Here is a 14027-nt window from a genome sequence, read left to right as displayed (position 1 = left end):
AGAAGAATAAAGATTCGAAGAACAATACTTGGAATGCTGAATCAGCATTCCAACAACAAGCCCGTAGGATTACAGTCAGTGTGCTTTGGCACAGGCAGTATTACTGCCTTGTGCCACAAAGCCACACTGAATAACATGTAATGAGTGATAACAGTATAACAGAGCTGTAACATATATTAACGTATATATGATTAAATGGATGAATCTTATTTCGTTTGAAAACATTTATTTATGCACTAATTATTCGCAGGCAGCTTTAAAACAGTTGCATGTATTTAAAACACACATTCTTAACATAAGGGCCACTTACTGGATTTCTTCCTAGGCTTTCAGCTGTATCTGGTGGTCTTCATCAGCAGTTCAGTGTTTGTGTTTGTAAATAAATAAATACAATTAAATATATATGAATTATCCAGATTTCATGTGAAAAACAAACGCATATTTTATATGATTACAATTGTGTTATCGCACATTGCCAACAATTCATTCTCAGTTTGTGCATCACTTAAAATCTGTTTACTAACACCTTCATCTTGTTATAAACTGTATATAATGCTTATGTAGCGCTTGGATGCTAAGAAGGGGTTAACATGAAGTGTTGCTAATACGTAAATGATTTGGACAATAAAAAGTAAATAAAAAGTAAACCCTTCACGCTATTCTGTGTTGATATAAAACTATAAGACAAGGAATATGTGAGAACCGCTCATCCTTCACACGTGGCAGGTATGTTGCTGGGAACAGGATGTGCACAATGTGGAAATGCAACATTCAATATTAATGAGCTTTGGATAAACAAGTGAATGGCGCTCTGCGTAGCGTGCAGACTGCGGCTCATTGACTGCACCTCCCTCTACGGCCGAAGTCAAACCGATCAGATAGCCAACAGGAAGCAGAAGGAAACCTGCGACTGAGAGCGAGCCACGTTTCCCCCCCGCAGGGTCAATGTCAGCCGTAACACTTCATACAAACTTATAATACGAAATGAAACGCAGCGTTTTTAACTGCTTTATTCAGTTAGTCAAATGTCCAGGAACATTTCTCTGTCAGCTACGTAGCACTACACTGATTTACACTGATTTCCTCTCAATAACTACACAGAGTTTTACATTGCTTCAGTGCTTTAAGGCCCTTTGTAACGTATTTCAGGGCTCAATGAGTTAGACTAGTGATACGTTTCACATCTAAACCTAATATAAATCTATATCTGTTTGGGGCCCTTTCAGTTGGGGCCCCAGGTCTGCTACCTTGCTTAGCGGTGCCCCTGCTCATGAGCGAGTGTGAAGTTGTTTGGACGGGTTTTCACCAGGCTCTGCACTAAGTGATGACATCAGTCTTTACGTCACACCTCCTCTGTACACGTACGGTTATACATCGCAGACATTAGAATGAGACGTACATGTTCACACAGATCACCTCCCAACATGAGGATGTGTTCTGTTCACAAGTATCAGAGCTCTAAAGCCGGCCTCTGCCTCCTGGCTTTGATCGTTCATTCATGTGGTTTAAAGCCCCGCAGTCTCTCACACATCAGGCCCCCCCCCCCTTTTCTCAGACTCCTCCCACGTTTCCATTGTAATAGGGAACAGACGGTTTGGGATGGAAACATTTGGGGATTCAAATGTAATTATCATCCAGACACATTTAAAGAATATTCTAATGAGCCTCACATAAAAGATTATATTTCTATTATATTATATATATATTTATATTGTGTTTATTTATATCAATTATAATTGTATCTCTAAATCATTGAAAACATGTCTATGTATTTCTGTAATATGTAAAAAAAAATAATAAGTAGACAAATCCATTATACGGTTTACAGAGAATATTTCTACTGGGAAAATTATTCACAATATATTCATATTCATTTATTTACATGATGTCTCCACTATTATATATCATGTTGGAATCAGATGAGAGAACGTATTATTCATTATGTTAATACACTTCATCGCTGCTGTCAGACACGTCTCTGGAATGTCCTTACTGGTGGAACTACAAACCAAAAGGAGCAGGAATATATACATATAATATATTATATATTCATATACATATAACACACATGAGCACTGATTGGATGTTAATGTGTAGGAACAGAGAGAGGGATGCACCATGTAGTACACAATGGATGTTCACATATACTATATACATAACATAATGTCATTTGAATTATTTTGTATGTTTTCTTGCTGCACTGAAATTGTTTAACACTTTGTATATATAATTGTAATTACTGTTAATTTTGAAAGTATTCACAAGGCTTCTGTTGTAAGTAGTATTTTAATAATAAATAACAGTACTATCAGTAATATCTATTCATCTACATTTTGATTTCCAAAGTCAGGAAAGCACTGTTTAAATGAAGCCTGATGTTCTTTAAATAAATAAATGATTTATGATAAATGATGCCAGTCTGTCCCACACAGCTTAGTAAATGAACACTGGTACCAGATGTGTACTCGGTATCGAACGGTACCAAAGAACCAGAAATGTAAATCACTAAACAGAGATGACAGACAGGAAGTCCTGGAGAGATGGCTGAGAGCTGGCACACATAACAAAAGCTATAGAATGCCCGACAACAGCTTTATAACACAATCAGGCACGGCTACCTAGAACGCATGTAATCAACTTTTATTTTGAAAATGCACTTTGTGGATGAAACCCCTGCAATGTCGTCAGTCAGTAAAGCAACATCCTGATCCGATTTAAAAAGTGAGCCCATTCTACGACTCCATGTTTAGAGCCGGTGCACGATGGGAGCCGATGTGACTCGCAGCCGGTGTTGGTCCAGGACCGAGCTTCACGGTTGGTTCCCGGACCGCGGGGTTAATGGTTTTCCGTACCGGGTGGTGAGGGAGGAGCAGCCTCTGTTTTTTTTTTTTGTTTCAAGCATTCTGTGTCGGAAAATTAGGATTCCGCCTCTGTTGTCAGAGCCGGGAGCTGTCTGCCACTTTCCCAGCAGCCCCTGGGCCGGTGACAGGGAGATGGATGATATCTGCAGCCTGGCCCGCACTGCTCCCCCAACGCTCTCTCTCACACACACACACACACACACACACACACACACACACACACACACACACACACACACACACACACACACACACACACACACAGAGTGTATGAGTATTTGTTCTAATACACCTCTCTTTGTTGCCTACATATCAAGGGGGATGAAAACCTCACAGGTGAAAATGGTGAAATTGTTTTGAGGGGAAACATTCCTTCATTGTTTGCTTTCATGGAACAAAACATTAGATGTTTAAATAACCAAACGCAGAACATATTCATCTGAAACATTTAATGAAATCTCCTCATTTACAATATGAAAAGCAGATGTCTACAATTATTACATTTTCTGTTTGGACATAAAATACAAGAAACAAATATTTGTCAATTGATGCATTCTGGAAATCCACACTCCAAGTAAAATACAGATATTTACCACTGCAACAACTCATAACTGATATTTATAAGAATACAAATAAAATAACACAGCTGCCCTTAGCCAGATCAAATGTATGTTACAGCAGTGTTAGGTGTGTGTGTGTGTGTGTGTGTGTGTGTGGGAGTCCTGAAAAGAAGTCAACCCCTCGTCCTCCCTCCTCCCTGTCTCTGACTCTCTCTCCCCCTTCCTCCCCCGCCTCTTCTCATTGTCCTTACCTGCAGTAAGGATGCTCCTGCAGTCGAGACCAAATCCAGCGGCCGTGTCACCTGAGCAACCACTGCTGCATGCTAATGAGGAGCCGAGATGTGTGTGTGTGTGTGTGTGACTCTGCTCTGCCCCGCCCCTTCCTCTTCGTCTTCCTCCTCATCACCCTGGAAGAACAGAGAGAGAATAGGGGAGAAGGGCGGTAGAAAAACAAGAAGGAGACGAGATGGGACAAATAACAGGGGGGGGGGGGTGACATCCATCACCATTTTAAGTGACTGCAGTGGGACGAGCTGAGTATAAAGGTCGTCTGGTCTCTTTCTGTGCACAGTGGTACCTGGGCAGAGCGGAGTAGCTTCCAAACGGCTCCGAGGCTAATTAGCTGACGCTTTACCGACTCACTCCACGACTGCGAGAAGCACCAGCAGTCAGGGTACACCCAAAGCACTGCCCCCCACTCCTGCTGACACAATGCACCGCACAGAAGAAGACCAGACAGGAAGGTTTCCCACTGACAAAAAAGAGTGACTTGTCTCACCGTAGAGCGCGGGGACAGATAGACATTTGTCAGGACTCCTGAACAAGAAGAGATAATAATAGTTTTAGATAACAGAAATAAAGGGGGGTTGACCGTGTTCACCGGAAACCCTCTGGAAACAAACGTGAGGGATTGACCTCTGAACTATCCACTCTTTAAGTGGTGGAATACCAAAGAGCGGCCCTACAAAGAGCGCTGTGATGACCCACCTGTCCGGGGATGAGCGGATGCACTCGAGGACACACTGGGAATTTGTGGTCAAAGCCCCGATTGAGGGACACAAAGAAAAACCAGCAGTATGTGACTGGGCCACATGTGTGTCCGCTACAGTTAGTGAGAAGTTTCTTTACTAAAGAACTGACTGCGGCACTAATGCGGCGTCGGCGTACGACAAAGCAAGAGTCGGGGAGGGGCTCAAAGTGCACGCTCTGATTACAGCGGTTTAACTGTCCGGCGGCCGAGGGGTTAAATGCAACGCTACGAGGCCAGCTAAAGGTCACATTCAAGTCTCAGCTGCTGGACCGCCGACCTGCCAGACGGAGCAGAGGGATCCCGGCCAGTCACGGTTCAATAAGTCCACCAAGCAAAGCCCCCGAAGAGACCCACAGATGAGAGGGAGAAGGGAGATAAGAGACGAGGAGGGGTCCGCCCTGAAACACTGTGGACCTTCACACGGTACCGACACACACGTGCAACCAGGTGTGGGAGCATTCCTTTCGGCTGTGCTGAGACTTCAGGACCTGCCGGTCCGCTCCCTTTGAGCTTTCTCCGTTTGCTTCTCAATCATCGGCCCCCGGCTTTTTCCAGACTCCCGCTCCGGGGCCCACGGGCCCCCGACGCTGCTCGACCGTCCTTTTCGATAGACAACCCCACCCCTTCCCTCCCTCTTCCGCCTCCCAAAGCACTTACTGTAATCTAAAAAAGAAAAAGTTAATGCGGTTTATCTGTCATCCCCGTCGCCAGAGAATAAAAGACAAACTTTCTTTTAGCTTGATGCACGGGGGTAATTACATTACAAGTGGCACTAGCATTTATACCCTTGATTGAATTAGGAACGAGATTGAATTAGTTTTAGTGCAGACTTTGGGGGGGGGGGGGTTATTGTGTATTAAATGTTTTTGCTGGAGTGTGCCATGTCATCGGCACACAGTGTGTGTGTGTGTGTGTGTGTGTGTGTGTGTTAAGGTGACTGTCTGGCCTCCTGCCGCAGTGTCTGGAAATTTAGACACCCCCCCACCTCTCTCCACTGCTCCTCTATCAGGCGTAGTTTACCCCCCCCCCCATCCCCCCATCCCGCTGCGATAAGAGATCCACTGAACACTAAGCTGCTTCAGCACAACCTGACGGTCGACGCAACAACAAAATAAAATAAAACAAGCCCTCTAATTCACTAAATCCATCTGATTTCTATGTCCTAACGCGGAGGATGAGCGTTAATCTGTCCCTTATTGCTTTTATCGGGCAGGGGCGCGGCGGCGCAGCGTGCTACATGACCGCCTCTGAACAATGGAGTGTAATCTCTGGTCCGTCAGCTGGAGCCTTTGGTTTATCTACACCTATTCAACGTCTGGATTCATCTTCCCACAGGAAGTCGAAGACGAGCGGAGCGTAGAAACCGCACGAGGAACGCTGTTTAATGAGGAAGCCTTATTAATAAATACTGAGGCACGTCACAGAATGAAGAAAAAGATCCATTTCTGCATCTTGATCACTTTCATGAATTCAGATTTCCACATCACACTTGATTAAAAAAATTGCGTCTTAATTGGCACTAATTCCTCATTTTAATTTTGTATAAAATTGTGTAAAATAATTATATTTGCAAACATGACGTCACTGAAGGACGTAAACAGCTGTTGAGTAATGTGACCGTGACCACAAATCAAAAGTCTTCAGAGAACGAGAACATTCAATTATAAGCTCTCATGTGGAATATGTTCACGTTTAATACATGATAACAATGAAGCTGCTTTCTAATCCTGCATTTACAATGAAAATATGATTTCAACCCTGAGCATCCACATCATGCTCAAAAGGTCAAAGACACAAAATTTCATTAATTTGCCTTTTTTTTGATAAGTCGGTGACAGATCCCCCCGTTGTGTCTGATGCAGTGTAATGTGTCTGATCAATGAAGCAGTCCCTTACAGAGAACTGGTTTCACTCTGAACAAAGTTTCTGTTCCCTGTTCAACAGAGTTTCTAGAGTAGCCGGGAGCCCATTTTAAGAGGGTGATATTTATTGGATCCTTGGCGGATTGCTCTGAGCACGCTGCTTTGTTACTGTTGTGGGGGGGTTCATCAGTGGGCTCGGGTGTTGCCAGACTTTGCTGCGTGTCAGACAGACCCCAATAAAAGTGTCTGGCTGTTTAGTGGGCACCAGCTCCGCTCTGGCTGCGCTGCGTCTGACTGCTCAGCACTTGTCGCACTGAGGCCGTGCTGCTTGGTATTCATGGGGACACGGCGCTCCTTCAGCTGTTGCTGGGGGCTCCGTGGCACAGGCACAGACTGATTAGTTGGCATCGGCATTGTTCAGTGTGAAACCAAAAAAAAAACATAATTAGGGAGCGAGGGGAGACTGAGAGATGGAGAGCAGAGTATGAGAGAGAAAATCAATTGTTTTGAGCTGCATTCCTAATATGGACAATTTAGCAGAAATGAGGTTTTCACTAAAGCGTGCTGCTTTGGGAAAACAGGAAAGTTCAAAAAACCAGGTCCAGCTGTACCGGTGAAAGAAGTCACACCTTTGAACATGTTCTTCTTCAGCGGGCCTACGAGAGCAGTCCAACGTCTTCCTTCTCTAGTCTGTGTCCATCATGTCTTTTTCGTGGACCCCCAGTTTGAATATTGATTTATTTGGTTGTGTGACGTCTCATGATGAACATTTCAACAGAAACGATCAAATTAGGAAAGCGGCAAAAATGGGGAACTGATTTAATAATTTAGTGTGACAGCACACTTTAAATACAATTTATATACACTGTTTAAATCATAACCAGGATGCATGTGCATTATTTTAATCAGTTTATGTTAATACAAATTACATTTTTTAAAAACTTTGGAACTTGCTTTTTTTTAAATACTTTTATTAAATTGTTACATTCTGATATTAATTTTGGAAAACAATATTATAATCTATTATAATATAATTATATATATATATATATATAATTATATATATATATATATATATATATATATATTATATTATATATAGAGAACAGAGAGGAGAATGTATTTATCTGTGGAGGGATTAAGTTCATGAAAGCCAAACTAAAGTGTGTGTGAGACTCTTTGAATGTGGCATTGGTCTCAGTTTGTCTGAATGAAGCCGGAGTAAGCAGGACAACTGCCTAATATATCAAATATGAATCAAACACATGGGCTGGGTCTCTGGGATACTGTGCCGTGGTGCTGACAGGTTACTCGGCTCCGGTGTGGGGTGTGGTGGATATCCTGCCGTTCCTAATCAGATCCCGAGTTACTCAAATATTCAGACAAAGACGTCGACATGAAGAGAGATGACAATGTCGGCCCTCGGCACGGTGCCGAGTGTTTCAATTTTACGGCGATGACAACATTGAGACCATGAAAGCCGTTTTTGATTTTGAAAAAAATAAAATAATGCGGCAATCCCAAACATGTCCATTCTACATCTACAGTCCCCTCAGTGTAACAGCTGCACAAATGTGCTCTTAATTGACGCTCAGCCACGTCCTTGTCACGGTTCCTCTCACTCTCACGTCCTCCGTGTCGTCCCTACCGCTCGTACACTATAGCGGTAAATCAGTTGATGCTTCATTCCGACTCCACCCTCGGGAACGTTCGGTAGAAAGTCGATTGTGCCGTCCGCCCGCGTCCCAAGAGCCTAACCCGTGATTTTTTATCAAGAGAGCTCACAAGTTAGGGTCTCAGGGAGCAGGTGAAGTACGACAGGGTCTACTGAGGAGGCTGCAGGGCGACGAGTGGCACCGACACCTTTCCCTCTCTCTCTCACACACACACACACACACACACACACACACACTGTCCCTTCGTCAACCACTGCCACTTCAAAGTACCCAATCTCTTCCCGAAGGCACCCACAGCCACAACATCTCCGTATTATACGAGACATGGGCTGCAATCAAAAGAACAGTCTGCATCCTGGATGAAGAAAAACGGTTTCCATGTTCCTCCACCGCAGATGACTTGTTTCAGCACAAAGACATGCAGAGGTAGAAACACTCTCAGCTTACACACACAGAAATGCCACAGGACGACAGCGGAGATGAAAAAAGGCAGACGAAGAGGTTAGATGCGTCAGGCAAATTGGTTCAGACTTAAATGATCTTCATCGCAGCACCCAGACAGAAGCAGCGTCTCAGACAGACGGACGAGCCTGCTCTGTGCTAACTAGCCTTTGTGCCGGTAGAGGAAAAGCCCCCCCAGCCAGGCAGCCGGGGCTCGCCTCTTTGTCCTAAAGAGCATCGGCCGATCATCAGTCTACGTTTGTCCCTGTAGGGCGGCTGGATCCAGACCCGTCTGCTGAGCCGTCTGCACTGACCGGCTGAGCACAGAGAGCCACCTAGCAGGCTCAGCCTCTGGCTTTCCACCACAGGGGGCGGACACCACTAGAGTTCACTCATATACATATATATATATATATATATATATATATATATATATATATATATATATATATATATATATATATATATGAAAAACACATGCTAGGAATCGACGAGAACAGTTAAAACTCCACGCTGACTGCAACACCCTCGACGCCAGATGCCTACCTGCTGAACTCTGCCGCGGCGGCAGCAAGCTTGGCACGCAATAAGTTGTTGAAGGCAACAAACATGAAACAGCTTCCATCAAACTAAAATAAAAAAATAAAAAGCTTGAGGCACAGTTAGAACGGAACAATACAAACATGAATTGCCATAAAATGCCATAAACTGCGGTGAATATGAACAATGTAATGTTGAAAGCATTCCCATGTCGTTTTTGCCTGTCATGTACCCAAACACACCACTGACTGAACCCCCCCCACCCCCCCACCCCCCCTCCCCATCCTGCCACCCACCTCAAAACTCCTCCCCTTCAGACTAGAAAAAATAAATTGGATAGGAGTCTCTGACTGTCTCCTTCTCTCTGGGGAACGCTCGGCAAAGTGGAGGCTTCCGGAAACAAACGCTCCGCGCCGCCCTGACGCGTTGCCTCGCACGCTCGCTCCTCAGTCTGCCCACCGACCAAGCCTTTTGTTATCCGCCTCCGAGCTGAGGATGAAGAAGAGCAGAGGGAAGAAAGGGCAGTGGTAGCAGGAAGGGGGGGGGGGGGGGGGGGGGAGCTGGGGGGGGGGGGGGGGGGGGGGTAAAGCTGGGGTGTCCGCGGGAAGCTGCAGCCAGACGCAGGTCAGTGAGGTGGGACGCCCCCCCCCCTCCAGCACAGAGCATTGCTCCATCCCGGCGCTTGCATTGTCAACTCCATCTCAGCATCTTAACCCCCCCCTGCTCCAGACACTAGGTCACCTCCCCGTCGTGACGCTATCATCTACCTCTCTCTACTTTATTTTTCCACCTCTTTCCTCTGTTGCCACAGGTCCAACGCGACACCTGCCACGGCAGAAGAAGAAGAAAAAAAAAAGCCAAAAATATCTGCTTTCTCCGCTACCTTTTGCTTTCACCCCCCTCCTCCCACTTTTGACCGCCCCCCCCCCCCCAGGCCCTGGCGCTCCAACATCTTCTGCCCTCTACCACTATCTCCATAACCCCCTCCCGTCCCTGCCCATCGCGCCAGGTCTGTACCTGTCTGCTCGTCTCGCTTGTCTGTTACTCCCTGTATGCAGCTGCTTGCCCAAAGTGAGATACTGCAGCAGGAGTCTGCAGCGACAGCCCTCGCTCTTTCTCTCCCCCTCTCTCTCTCTCTCTCTCTCTCTCTCTCTCTCTCTCTCTCTCTCTCTCTCTCTCTCTCTCTCTCACTCACTCTCTCTCTCACACACCCTCCATCCAGCCTTTGCTGGCAAACACGTTCCTCTCTGTGCTGATCAATTTCTTCTCTTTTCCTGCAGCGCACGCACACACACACACACACACACACACACACACACACACACACACACACACACATACACACTGCAGCGAACTGGTTGGCCATGAAGGAGGATGCACTGTAGCGATCCCACCGTCTTGTAACATGAATTCAGTTTGCACACACACACACACACACACACACACACACACACACACACACACACACACACACACACACACTAATCAACAGATAAAGGCTGCGATACAAAATTTGCAATCATGTCGGAGACAAAAAAAGGACAGAGATACCAACACGGCTTGAATGGAAAAGCAAGACACAGGACGCAGAGTGACTAGCATGCAGTGATGTGGTCACTCTGACAACATTGTGACCGAGTCTGACGGGAAGATGGTGGCTGCTATTGTGTCCTCGATCCCTGGACTCACATTGTCGGTTTGTCCAGAATTGCATTTTTTTTTATTTTCTCCAAATTTGCAGACGTACATATGTCCAAATGTGTTCCTTTAAACTATCTAACACACACACACACACACACACACACACACACACACACACACACACACACACGTCTCTCTGCCAGATCAGCACCACAGCAACACACACGAGGGCCTTTACATACACAAACCATGTCATGTGTGTGGACTGCCAGCGGAATACTTAATCATATCACTTATCATATACACTTATACCCACAGCTATTAAATATCATATGCAAACGATGCTGCAGGGTCACAAATAACAAAAGGTAGAAATGTGTTCTTTTCAGCGTTCATTTACGTTTTGAGGTTACATTTTCTTTTCTTGTCGACTAAACGTTCTCCAGCAGAAATACCACTTTGGGTATTAACAAGTGCTTCACTAATGGACACAGCTCTTTCCAGAGACTGCGAATGTGATAAATGTTTTTATTTTTTGTTTATACAATTAAACTGTGGGGGCAAGGCTGTATAAAATAAAATAAAAAAAGACTGTCTGAATGAGATGTGCCCTTGACAGCTTGTTCTAATCTCAGAGTTTAATCACCCTCAACACCCGGGATAGATTAGGGTTATGACCCAGTGTGACATGGAGGGGGCAGGGAGACAGATCTGCAAATGTTATCATTGATTGATTATGCTCTTTAATTCAAATGGAAATCAGCAGCTTTTCTTTCTTTTAAACTCAACGCAGAAAAGGCTGAATTGGAAAATGTCACTTTGGTAAAGGCGCGTGCACCTTTCTACACCACAGCGAGGTAGCGGGGCGAGCCCACCGCGAGGAGCCGGAGAAGAGAATCCTGCAGCCAATGTCAAAACCGTGGCCAGGTTGAAGTCTATGGGGGATGGTGGGTCTTCGCAGATTGGCTCGGTGATGGCGGCAGTGACGCAGAGACGGGGGGAGGGGGTGTTGGGAGTTTTCTGTATGCTAAAGCCAGTGGGGCCGGCAGGCGGCCATATAGGTGATCAATCAGCTCCATTACAGCCGTGTCACTGCAGAGTCTGGAGCTGTCGCTGCATCCCGCCCATCACCCCTCCACACACACACACACACACACACACACACACACACACACACACACACACACACACACACACACACACACTACCAGCTTCGTTTCCAGTCTAGACTGGAAATAGAACCCGTTGGCTTGATGAAATTGGCCCAAGAGAGCAAGCAATAGTTGCTGTTAGGTACCAACGACACAATTTCAGAGATGCGGTGGGGATCGGGCAACGCGGGGTATTTTATCATTGTGAGGGTTTGCCAACCATCGGAGACGCACGTCGCTGTGAGTTGGAGTGCACTTTAATTTGCTTGCTCTGAATTGTACCAAGACAGATCTGTTCAAAGCCCCCCACGCAAAAAAAATAGGACCAGCTCCGTTGTGATCAGTAAGCAACACGCACAATGAGCCGCGAGGCGTTATGCAGCACGACACTTGCAGTTCGTCAAAATATCTAGATGGCTATCTATGTCACGGATGCCAGGCAGGCATCAGACAGGTATCTAAAGAATGGACTTATCTCAGTCGGTGAAAGCAGCACAGAATGGAACATGGAGCCGCAGAAGTAGGAGGGGTGAAGGAGGAGAGCGGAGGAGGGGGAGGAAGGAAATATGTGATGCACAGCGCCTTGCCAGCCAGCGGGACATTAATGACGATCATGTCTTGTCACACTAGCTGTCGGGCCAGTCAGCAGATCCTGCCCTTGTCCCTGCCCTTCTCCAATCAATGCCATTGATCTGTCCCAGGGGTCAAGGGGCAAGAGCGTATCAATAGGGGGAGAGTGGCTGATGCAGCAGGCGGAGCGGGGCTGACTCCAGACAGATCAATGACACCCCCCCATCGTCTGCCATCGCCGTGTTATGATTATTCATTTGCCATTAACCCGAGCGCATTAAGCGAATACGTTTCCTCTGGAAGAAATAGTGCTCGGGGCTGCTCGCTTTGATAGGGGAGTGAGATTTTATGAGTTGGTGGAGCCCAAGCGCCTGGCCTGGCCAGAACCGACAGCAATCAAACGATTTGTTACTGAGGTCCCCACCCATCGGTGATATCAAGAGCAAGAAAGCCAATCAGGGCTTGCGCAACAGTTGCAGACGCAAGCGGCGACTGGCCGGTTTTACAAGTGCCTGAGTGTCGCTCCCTGTGATGGATTTGGATGGCTCTAGAACACTTGAGGGAGAGAAAGTATCAGAAAGTATATCGTATAATCCCTGTGTGTGTGTCTGTGTAATCTGCAATGCGTACACAATGTATATAACCTGACTTTGGGCACTGTGTGTTTGTGCTTTTCTATCTCGAGGAGATTTATTGTCAGCCGGAGATCTGAATCTTTCCCATGTCAAGGATGAAGCAGAGATATTTGAAAGAATGAATTAACAGCTTTATGTTTTTAAGCATAGTTTTTATAACAAGACCCTAATGAGGTAGTTGTGATGTGTGCAATAGATACTATCTTTACTGCATGGTGGTGGACTGCTCTTGTTGTTTCTCGTTCAATCGTCGTCGTCGTCGTCGTGCTTCGTGACATTGCCAGCGCTGTCTGCCACACGTAATTTGGACTCCACCAAATTCAATAATGACAATCTTTATTTTATTAATTCCTAAAGTCAGCTGAAGGACCTCAAAACTTCTGGGACTGCTCAAAGGGGCTGTTACAGCAGCGGAGACCAAACCTAAACCGCCCCTATCTAATCCCATAATTTATTTGTTCAACCATCCCATAAATGAAGGCCCAGCTGGAACCAATGACTTTTAGCCACAGTGCTGTGGGCAGCTGGACAGGGGAGCGCTGAGGCAGCATGATTCTCAGTGGCTTGACGCTTTCCCCTACACATCTGGAAGAGCGATTGGGGTCCAGAGGTGAGGATGGATAAGAAAATCACAGTTCTTAAAATAAACCCGAGCAGGCCACATCTTGACTCTCCATGCTCTGTTTAATGTGTGAGAGCTGAGAGCAGACTCTTTGTTTTAGCAAAACTGTAAAATAAATGATCTGTTTCTGAACAAAGAAAGCATTTGTTAATGTTAGTTTATCATTTGAAGCACACGATATTCCTTCCGCGTTGCTGTCCACTTGTCAACAGTTATTCGTATTATTTTTCATGCGAGCGGGTCGGAGCTGCAGCGACGTGAGCCTGAGATGTCGGGTTGAATGAGGAGGCGTGAGCTTCCTGATGCCGGGGTTGAAAACAGGAGATAAAAGGGGTTCTTGGGTTTCTGGGGATTTACCGGGATCCTATTCCCTCACAGGAACATGTTTGATGACAATGGACTCTGTTGGCGATGCGAGGCTGAGCAGGATCCCCGAGC

At 45.8% G+C, this 14027-nt stretch overlaps 1 long non-coding RNA gene across 2 annotated transcripts in view; it reads right to left on the bottom strand.

Annotated features, from left to right (window-relative positions):
- Window positions 1–2622: 2622 nt before the first annotated feature.
- Window positions 2623–14027, bottom strand: part of LOC137880181 (uncharacterized) — a 44129-nt gene continuing 32724 nt past the window's right edge. The window contains exons 3-4 of one of the 2 annotated variants that reach the window (XR_011103794.1): window positions 3673–3828; window positions 2623–3041 (exon numbers count right to left, since the gene is read on the bottom strand). This is a non-coding gene — a long non-coding RNA (uncharacterized lncRNA). The remainder of the gene's footprint in view (window positions 3042–3672; window positions 3829–14027) is intronic. The other variant, XR_011103795.1, reaches the window with a different exon arrangement.

This window comes from Cebidichthys violaceus, unplaced genomic scaffold (genome assembly GCF_023349555.1).
Source record: "Cebidichthys violaceus isolate CVI_PGR_0920_01 unplaced genomic scaffold, fCebVio1.0.p SCAF_27, whole genome shotgun sequence".
Classification (NCBI taxonomy): domain Eukaryota; kingdom Metazoa; phylum Chordata; class Actinopteri; order Perciformes; family Stichaeidae; genus Cebidichthys; species Cebidichthys violaceus.
Note: the sequence above shows the minus strand (reverse complement) of the source record. Positions and strands in the feature narration are given on the sequence as shown.